Raw genomic sequence first — 10,844 nt, forward strand, 5'->3', positions numbered from 1 at the left:
GGAGAAAGGTGCCTTGTATCAAAATGCTGCAAGCAGCAGGCACGTTCTCAGCCAGCCACAGGACGTCAGCTTTGGGACAGTGAGCCACCACCCTCTGCAACCTCCAGAGACTCCCTGGGATGGGGGGGTAACAAGGAGGGATGGAGGAGAAGTAAGAGGGTGAGGTATGGAGAGATAGAAAGGAAATGAGAGGGAGATGTGGGGAAAGATAGAGGGAGAAGTGACGAAAGGGGGAAGAGGGAGAGATTTAATAAGTAATTGAGAGAGTATGAGAGGAAAGAGAGGCTTTGAAAAAGTGATTGATCACAACTAACCAAATGGGATCATTAAGAGGGTGAATATAATCACTATTATACATTAAGACAAGACAGACTCCTAGATAAGCGACCAATCAAATTAATTGGCTTCTATTGAGTCACCTGCCAATGAAAAATTGCCACAATGAAGATATCCACTCTGAAATATTCTAGTTTACAATGCACGTAGTCATTTGATTCAACTTCTGCTTTCACACACACACACACACACACACACACACACACACACACACACACACACACACACACACACACACACACACACACACACACACCACACACCTGGTGCCATGGTTCTTTTCGAAGTAAGATGACCTGAGCCACACACTCATTTTTCTGAGGAACATCTGCAGGGCGTGGGCATAGATGACACGGGCACACTCCAGTACCCATGGGACACACACTGAAACACAACAACAGTCACATTACACACACCAACACCCCGTTGGAGACACTGAAATAAAAACGAATTACAAATAATGTATCAAACTGTGGATATACCAAATGTTCCTAATGTAATCTGAGTATTGGGCATTTGGTACATTTGGGTAGTGAGAGGTTGCAGGTATATGGTCATCATTCTTACGCTCTCTGCGTCCTCCATCCAGGTGTGTTTACAGCTCTCCTCCTCGATGCCGATACCCGGATCACCGCCTGGCACGTTGCCTGCCTTGTCACACTCAACCCAAGAATACATTACCTGATGGTAATAGTGCTCACTGTTGAGCCTAGTGAAGGAGAGAGAGAACTTGTGATCCGTGCCTAGTACAGTCGTGCAGGCCAGTGGAATGGTGGAGCCACTTGAGTGAAGAGGCCTACAAACCAACAGAATGAATCATGTGGAAACATCATGTCCTCTTACAATCACAAGCATGAAATCATCTCTGATTTATGGGTGGGTAGACATTTAAATCAGCTGTGCTGGGGGAAATTATGACATGATCTTTTCTCTTTTGAGATGGATCAAGCCAGTGTTTGATCTTGCTCTGCAGTGCCATCTCCATGTGCTTAATGTTTCCCCCTGTGCTCTCCAATAAACTGTAACTCCCATCCCTGTGCCAGAGAACAGTAGACACTGTACATCCACTTTACTTTAGAGCCATGAAAAGTCAGAGGGAAAAGAATAATAAATGAAAAAAGGAAAGGAATTAGAGAGATAATTGCGGTCAAAGGCCTAGTTGCGAAACAGTAAGTGCAAGTTGAGGTGAATTGCACTGAACTGCACAGAGATCAGTAAGACATCAGTCACTGACCTGCACACACACGCAGGTCAGTGTTTAAGTGCTGTGTGCTGCTGCTTGTTATGTGCTGCAGAGATAAAATAAGATAGAGGAAACAGTTGTGCCATATTACTCTGGCATGCCAGCACCTCTGAAGAGAGGGAGTGGCCGTAGTATCATTTTACACAGTGGAGTCAAGGGCAACGCAGAAAACATTTTGGTAAAAGGTGAAGAGAATAAGACTGAATTAGAGGTTTTGAAAATGCTGGGTTGCAGCAGAAGGCTTTTGGATTATGGCTGCTCAAGACTGTTTGGTTCATTCAGTGGGTCACAGGAAAATACCAAGAGCTGGAAGTGGACCACACAGAATTTTGGAGCACACCTGTGTTTCCTGCTCTAGATTCTCACCACTATACACTGTTCTCTTCTCCACCATTTGAGTGTTCTCTTTGGCCTCCTCCAACTTGGCGGCAGTCATCCATATGTGACAGTCCATAGGGATGTTTATCCTGGGCCTTGTTCACGACACGTCTAGCGTTCTCATACATTCCAACCTCGCCAGCCACAGCTCCACAGCAGTCTTCCATAGATACATTCTCCAGAGCTGTTACACACGTACTGTGTACCATGTGTATCCTGTGCCAAACAGGCAGGTCAGTGGAATACTGTGTACCATGTGTATCCTGTACCAAACAGGCAGGCCAGTGGAATACTGTGTACCATGTGTATCCTGTGCCAAACAGGCAGGTCAGTGGAATACTGTGTACCATGTGTATCCTGTGCCAAACAGGCAGGTCAGTGGAATACTGTGTACCATGTGTATCCTGTACCAAACAGGCAGGCCAGTGGAATACTGTGTACCATGTGTATCCTGTGCCAAACAGGCAGGTCAGTGGAATACTGTATACCATGTGTATCCTGTGCCAAACAGGCAGGTCAGTGGAATACTGTGTACCATGTGTATCCTGTACCAAACAGGCAGGCCAGTGGAATACTGTGTACCATGTGTATCCTGTACCAAACAGGCAGGCCAGTGGAATACTGTGTACCATGTGTATCCTGTGCCAAACAGGCAGGCCAGTGGAATGCAAGTGCCATGTGTATCCTGTGCCAAACAGGCAGGCCAGTGGAATGCAAGTGCCATGTGTATCCTGTGCCAAACAGGCAGGCCAGTGGAATACTGTGTACCATGTGTATCCTGTGCCAAACAGGCAGGCCAGTGGAATACTGTGTACCATGTGTATCCTGTACCAAACAGGCAGGTCAGTGGAATACTGTGTACCATGTGTATCCTGTGCCAAACAGGCAGGTCAGTGGAATACTGTGTACCATGTGTATCCTGTGCCAAACAGGCAGGCCAGTGGAATACTGTGTACCATGTGTATCCTGTACCAAACAGGCAGGTCAGTGGAATACTGTGTACCATGTGTATCCTGTGCCAAACAGGCAGGCCAGTGGAATACTGTGTACCATGTGTATCCTGTACCAAACAGGCAGGCCAGTGGAATACTGTGTACCATGTGTATCCTGTGCCAAACAGGCAGGCCAGTGGAATACTGTGTACCATGTGTATCCTGTGCCAAACAGGCAGGCCAGTGGAATACTGTGTACCATGTGTATCCTGTACCAAACAGGCAGGCCAGTGGAATACTGTGTACCATGTGTATCCTGTGCCAAACAGGCAGGCCAGTGGAATACTGTGTACCATGTGTATCCTGTGCCAAACAGGCAGGCCAGTGGAATACTGTGTACCATGTGTATCCTGTACCAAACAGGCAGGCCAGTGGAATACTGTGTACCATGTGTATCCTGTGCCAAACAGGCAGGCCAGTGGAATACTGTGTACCATGTGTATCCTGTGCCAAACAGGCAGGCCAGTGGAATACTGTGTACCATGTGTATCCTGTACCAAACAGGCAGGTCAGTGGAATACTGTGTACCATGTGTATCCTGTACCAAACAGGCAGGCCAGTGGAATACTGTGTACCATGTGTATCCTGTACCAAACAGGCAGGTCAGTGGAATACTGTGTACCATGTGTATCCTGTGCCAAACAGGCAGGCCAGTGGAATACTGTGTACCATGTGTATCCTGTGCCAAACAGGCAGGCCAGTGGAATACTGTGTACCATGTGTATCCTGTACCAAACAGGCAGGCCAGTGGAATACTGTGTACCATGTGTATCCTGTGCCAAACAGGCAGGTCAGTGGAATACTGTGTACCATGTGTATCCTGTGCCAAACAGGCAGGCCAGTGGAATGCAAGTGCCACTTGAGTGAAGAGGCCTATAAAATAAAAATACAGATCTATATGGATACACTATGTCCCCAGTCTTCTTACAAAACACGACCAGGGCTCCTCTACCATTTAAAGACGGATCTCTTCAATAATCTCTGATTTATGAGTGGGTAGACCTTTAAATAGACTGTGCTGGGGGACATTATGATATGACCTTGTCTCTTTTAAGCTGGATCAAGTCAGTGTTTATTTCAGCTCTGCAGTGCCTACTCCCTGTACTTGACTTGACACACATCACTGCAGAAACACTTTATTTCGTAATGTAATCATGGCAATTGCCATGCTAATATCAACACATTGCCTAATAGCCTGGAGAGGCACACTGTGATGGAGAAATACAGAAGGCTTTTTACTTTCTTTGGTTAAATACAGTCAGACAGACAGAGAGCAGCCCAGACATGTATGTAGGCTGCTAACACCTTCATCGTATGCATAACATCCATCTCTGTCACAGAGGAATGCTGCTGGGAACTGCACTGTGTAATGGATCAGGGCTTACACGGCATTGACACCATGACGGGGTGTACATAGGGGAGGGGTGGGGGCGTCAAACACTACAAGTGTCATTTGGGATAAGAAACTAATTGAACTGGAGCGATGGTTTGTGGAACTATTTATTTCCCTCCTCTCAGTCTTCCTTTGCTTCTATCGATACTCCAAGCTCAACAGCAGACAATAAGCTCTCAGTCGCACTGCAGAATTAGACGCTTTTCCACCTTTCTCCAAATGACATATTTCAAAGTTACAAAATCAAGTGCCTATTACTGGGATTGAACGCACAAACCCTCGGGGCCGGAGCTCATGGCTTACGCCCATCCACAACGCCCAAGCAAAACCCAAGAATACAGTACTTGATGGTAATAGTGCTCACTGTTGACCTTAGTGGTGACGTCCTGTACACATCCCTCACGAGCTCTGGAACTTTACGGTTGTAAAGTCGTTCATTCAGAATGGTTTAAGAGATTCTCTGGTACTTTACGGTTGTAAAGTCGTTCATTCAGAATGGGTTAAGAGATTCTCTGGTACTTTACGGTTGTAAAGTCGTTCACTCAGAATGGGTTAAGAGATTCTCTGGTACTTTACGGTTGTAAAGTCGTTCATTCAGAATGGGTTAAGAGATTCTCTGGTACTTTACCTTTGTAAAGTCGTTCATTCAGAATGGGTTAAGAGATTCTCTGGTACTTTACCTTTGTAAAGTCGTTCACTCAGAATGGGTTAAGAGATTCTCTGGTACTTTACGGTTGTAAAGTCGTTCATTCAGAATGGGTGAAGAGATTCTCCGGTACTTTACGGTTGTAAAGTCGTTCATTCAGAATGGGTTAAGAGATTCTCTGGTACTTTACGGTTGTAAAGTCGTTCATTCAGAATGGGTTAAGGGATTCTCTGGTACTTTACGGCTGTAAAGTCATTCATTCAGAATGGGTTAAGTGATTCTCTACTACTTTACGGTTGTAAAGACGTTCATTCAGAATGGGTTAAGAGATTCTCTGGTAATTTACCTTTGTAAAGTTGTTCATTCAGAATGGGTTAAGGGATTCTCTGGTACTTTACGGTTGTAAAGTCGTTCATTCAGAATGGGTTAAGAGATTCTCTGGTACTTTACGGCTGTAAAGTCGTTCACTCAGAATGGGTTAAGAGATTCTCTGGTACTTTACGGTTGTAAAGTCGTTCATTCAGAATGGGTTAAGAGATTCTCTGGTACTTTACGGCTGTAAAGTCGTTCACTCAGAATGGGTTAAGAGATTCTCTGGTAATTTACCTTTGTAAAGTCGTTCACTCAGAATGGGTTAAGGGATTCTCTACTAGTTTACGGTTGTAAAGTCATTCATTCAGAATGGGTTAAGAGATTCTCTGGTACTTTACAGTTGTAAAGTCGTTCATTCAGAATGGGTTAAGGGATTCTCTGGTACTTTACGGTTGTAAAGTCGTTCATTCAGAATGGGTTAAGGGATTCTCTACTACTTTACGGTTGTAAAGTCGTTCATTCAGAATGGGTTAGGATATTCTCTGGTACTTTACGGTTGTAAAGTCGTTCATTCAGAATGGGTTAAGGGATTCTCTACTACTTTACGGTTGTAAAGTCGTTCATTCAGAATGGGTTAGGATATTCTCTGGTACTTTACGGTTGTAAAGTCGTTCATTCAGAATGGGTTAAGGGATTCTCTGGTACTTTACGGTTGTAAAGTCGTTCATTCAGAATGGGTTAAGGGATTCTCTGGTACTTTACAGTTGTAAAGTCATTCATTCAGAATGGGTTAAGAGATTCCCTGGTAATTTACCTTTGTAAATTAGTTCATTCAGAATGGGTTAAGGGATTCTCTGGTACTTTACGGTTGTAAAGTCGGTCAGTCAGAATGGGTTAGGAGATTCTCTGGTACTTTACGGTTGTAAAGTCGTTCATTCAGAATGGGTTAAGAGATTCTCTGGTAATTTACCTTTGTAAAGTCGTTCATTCAGAATGGGTTAAGAGATTCTCTGGTAATTTACCTTTGTAAAGTCATTCATTCAGAATGGGTTAAGAGATTTTCTGGTAATTTACCTTTGTAAAGTCGTTCATTCAGAATGGGTTAGGAGATTCTCTGGTACTTTACGGTTGTAAAGTCGTTCATTCAGAATGGGTTAAGGGATTCTCTGGTACTTTACGGTTGTAAAGTCGTTAATTCAGAATGGGTTAGGATATTCTCTGGTACTTTACGGTTGTAAAGTCGTTAATTCAGAATGGGTTAAGGGATTCTCTGGTACTTTACGGTTGTAAAGTCGTTAATTCAGAATGGGTTAAGGGATTCTCTGGTACTTTACGGTTGTAAAGTTGTTCATTCAGAATGGGTTAAGGGATTCTCTGGTACTTTACGGTTGTAAAGTCGTTCATTCAGAATGGGTTAAGAGATTCTCTGGTACTTTACGGTTGTAAAGTCGTTCATTCAGAATGGGTTAAGGGATTCTCTGGTACTTTACGGTTGTAAAGTCGTTCATTCAGAATGGGGTTAGGAGATTCTCTGGTACTTTATGGTTGTAAAGTCGTTCATTCAGAATGGGTTAAGGGATTCTCTGGTACTTTACGATTGTAAAGTCGTTCATTCAGAATGGGTTAAGTGATTCTATGGTACTTTACGGTTGTAAAGTCGTTCATTCAGAATGGGTTAAGGGATTCTCTGGTACTTTACGATTGTAAAGTCGTTCATTCAGAATGGGTTAAGAGATTCTCCGGTGCTTTCATATACTTTTTAGCCTGTAGTTCTGAAAGTAGTGCTCACGAGTCCCTGGAAATTGTATATTTTGTGCATATATGTGCATCACGTCATCGTTCTCTTGCTCTGCTGTGTGTTCATCTAGCTAGCGGTCACTCAAATGGTGAGGGGCTGAAGCTCATTGGCTGAAAATCAAATTGCTAGGGGGCTGGCCCACATGGAGAAAAATGTAGGGAAAATTGCAGCACACAAGCTTCCAGAAAACAGTCACTTTCAAACAAGGGATTTTGTGGCTAATTGAGTGTGAACTACACATTGACACATCCATCCCAAAGCTGGAGGTTTGAAAAAGACTTACACTGTTGCCGAAGTTCCAGGCGACTAACATCCTGTCTTTAATGATTAAGGTTTTTCGATAGGGCTAAAACAGAAATACAGCTTCATGGTTTAAGTTGAGCTATTTATTAAGACTCGCCTTGATAACTCATGGATGCTGCAGTGGTCTAAGAAGCAGGCTCCTGCTCCACAGACTATTGGTTCAATCTGGGCACTCATCATGAGTTGTTTTTTATTGTTGCCTAGTGGTTTTAATGCCAAATTTGACTTGAATCTGGAGTGATCTCTCTGGACAGGTATGAGAAACTGGTTTGCATCATTGTAGCTTTGACAGGGCACAGACAGTCACTCACCTTTCCTGAGGACATGTTTCTTGGCCCTGACATCGGTCTCTAGCACAGCAGTTCTGATGTAGATGCGTACAGACGTGGGGAGGTGACACAACGCCTAGACCACCACGGCCTTGGCTGTATCCCCTAGCTCCAGCCTGGCAGACTCCAGCCACACATCCTCACTCTGGGGACAAAACACACACATTAATCTCACACACACAGCCTGGACCATCACTGCGTTGGTTGAGTCAAGTCATGTTTATTTGTTATATGCACATGATACAGATGGTACACATTACAATTAAATGCTTACTTGGAGGTTCACTCTTGACAATGCTGCTGATTCACCTGGTTGTAGCCTAGCAGTCACATCAATTATTGCCACCACCAATGAGGTAAAGCAGTTTGAGGTACAGTATATCATAAACCTATAGTACTTTGCAGATTCCAGACAGCCAGAGAGGCCTAGACCGATAATCTAACGCAGGGTAGTCAGGCCAGCCCACCCCTAATGTCTGAAGATTGAACCAGACCAGCACTGACACTGACTGGTGGAGAAACTGAAGGCCTCATTTAATCTCATACACCAACCAAAATATACAGATACACACCATGGGAAGCCAGAAGTGTATTTCAAAAAGCTACTATACATTGTGTGCGTTCGCATGTTACCTTTGGACACATATCGATGCCCTTCATGATGAGGTTCCTGGTCATCTGTAGTTTACCAGTCACCTCCTCTAGCCTGGCCCATGTGATCCAGGTGGTGGTGATGGGGGGGGGGGCTTCTTAATATCAATACACACACACAAACACACACAAAAAGACAGTCAACAATACAAGACAGAGATACAGATACGCAACAAATGTGTGTCCAAATGTGTGTGTGTGTGTGCTTATTCTCTGGGGCTACTCCCCTGATGTCTCCTCCGTGTGTGGGGATCATAGAGTTGAGGTCAGTGAGGTAACCTTTAGGATCCACCACCGTCTGTCTACTCACTGAGTCAGACACCTGAGAGGGGAGAGATGGAGAGAAGATCAACACAAATACACATACCAGGAAAAGTGGTACTGGCATGCTTACTGGAAACTTTTGATACCATCTGATAGCATTTGATAGTGGCTGACCAGTCCCTACCATAGCATATAGGTTGGTGCATAACAGCCAAACTAGACACAAGCTTTTAAGTCAGTAGGTCTGTGGTGGTGTGGTGTGTTACGTGGCTGAGCCTCATGTCCATCAACTACCTCCATCAAAACATGAAATACATGACACAAATCAACATCCTCCATCAAAACATGAAATACATGACACAAATCAACATCCTCCATCAAAACATGAAATACATGACACAAATCAACATCCTCCATCAAAACATGAAATACATGACACAAATCAACTCCCTCCATTCAAAACATGAAATACATGACACAAATCAACATCCTCCATCAAAACATGAAATACATGACACAAATCAACTCCCTCCATTCAAAACATGAAATACATGACACAAATCAACATCCTCCATCAAAACATGAAATACATGACACAAATCAACATCCTCCATCAAAACATGAAATACATGACACAAATCAACTCCCTCCATTCAAAACATGAAATACATGACACAAATCAACATCCTCCATCAAAACATGAAATACATGACACAAATCAACATCCTCCATCAAAACATGAAATACATGACACAAATCAACATCCTCCATCAAAACATGAAATACATGACACAAATCAACATCCTCCATCAAAACATGAAATACATGACACAAATCAACATCCTCCATCAAAACATGAAATACATGACACAAATCAACATCCTCCATCAAAACATGAAATACATGACACAAATCAACATCCTCCATCAAAACATGAAATACATGACACAAATCAACTATCAATATACCCGTAGCAATGTCTGTGCCATTTGTTGATACTTTAATTATAAATTAGTATGCTCCATAAAAGGCAAGTAAACATAATATCACAGCATGGGCTTTATTATTTTTTCCTAAAATGTTTTTTTTACAAAAGATGACCAAACCAGAAACAATGTCACTCAAGATCATGAATATCCAGAAACAAATGGCTTATTTGATCTTTTTCCATTTTAACTGAGAGCTGAGCTATTTTCCTCTATGGGCCTCTCTACCTCTCATTTGTCCTTGCCCTCTGCCTTTTACTTGATACATTCTTGCAAACAGCAACAGAGGTGACCTCTTTATGCATGAATAAGGACTGATTGCTGATTGAACAATTGTGCAAAGAAGTTAGGCACATGTGCAGACAAGGTTCACATTCATGAGAGTAATTTGTATCAGCTGTGACCAAATGTTACATTTTGTTTGTCATGATTTACGCAACTGAGTTTTGCGTCTTTTGTAGAGAGTTGTATTTACTGTTTTGCTCAAATGTGTGTATGAAATGAGAAGTGACTTACAGTTTTGCAAAATATAATACTGTTGTGCTCATTAGGTTATGATGGAGATCAAGTGGACCCCAGTTTCATTAAAAGTGTCTTATCAATCATGAAAAAGTGTAAAAATGAATATGAATGAATATAAAATGAATATGTTGCCATTCTAGGGTCAGTCACTACTCATAAAACATATTTAGAACTTTTAATATTCATTTAAATATCGTAAAATACCACAATACTGCCAAAAATAAGAAAAATATTGTGATATATTTTGCCCATCTTGTCCAGCCCCAATGTGTTTGTGTGTGTACTAACCCCCTGCAGTGGGTCCACGTGGTGTGCTTGTCTCCCGTGGTCAGGTGTTTGAAGAACAAGCTGTCTGGTATAGAGGTGAGTTTCTCATCGCGAGGGTTCCTCTGACGCTTGTTCCCGGCATTGTCAACCACTGGGATACTCAGCAATTCCTCCTCTGACATTCCTGACAGCTTCCTCTACAGAGAGAGAGAGAGAGAGAGAGAGAGAGAGAGAGAGGGAGTTGGCAGCACAGTATGTCACAGCTTGCCACAAAATGTAATCTTTTCCCATGAATTATAAGTAATAGACAATTCAACCGAGTGCATGCTTAACTGAATGACAGCAGAGACAGATTACAATATGGAATTTTATTGAATAGTTTGGCTGTCACGGGTTACTAGGAGGGGTGGGTAGGAGTCAGGCA

General features: G+C 42.9%; 1 long non-coding RNA gene across 1 annotated transcript; it reads right to left on the reverse strand.

Moving 5' to 3' along the window:
• Nucleotides 1-19: 19 nt before the first annotated feature.
• LOC112226534 lies at nucleotides 20-10,634 on the reverse strand. Its single transcript, XR_006080215.1, has 6 exons — nucleotides 10,442-10,634; nucleotides 8,364-8,703; nucleotides 7,713-7,875; nucleotides 904-1,132; nucleotides 600-720; nucleotides 20-114 (listed from the first exon to the last, which is right to left on the reverse strand). It is a non-coding gene; the product is annotated as an uncharacterized LOC112226534 (long non-coding RNA).
• Between the last annotated feature and the right edge of the window lie 210 nt (nucleotides 10,635-10,844).

The sequence above is a fragment of the Oncorhynchus tshawytscha genome, linkage group LG28 (assembly GCF_018296145.1).
Source record: "Oncorhynchus tshawytscha isolate Ot180627B linkage group LG28, Otsh_v2.0, whole genome shotgun sequence".
In the NCBI taxonomy this organism is placed as follows: domain Eukaryota; kingdom Metazoa; phylum Chordata; class Actinopteri; order Salmoniformes; family Salmonidae; genus Oncorhynchus; species Oncorhynchus tshawytscha.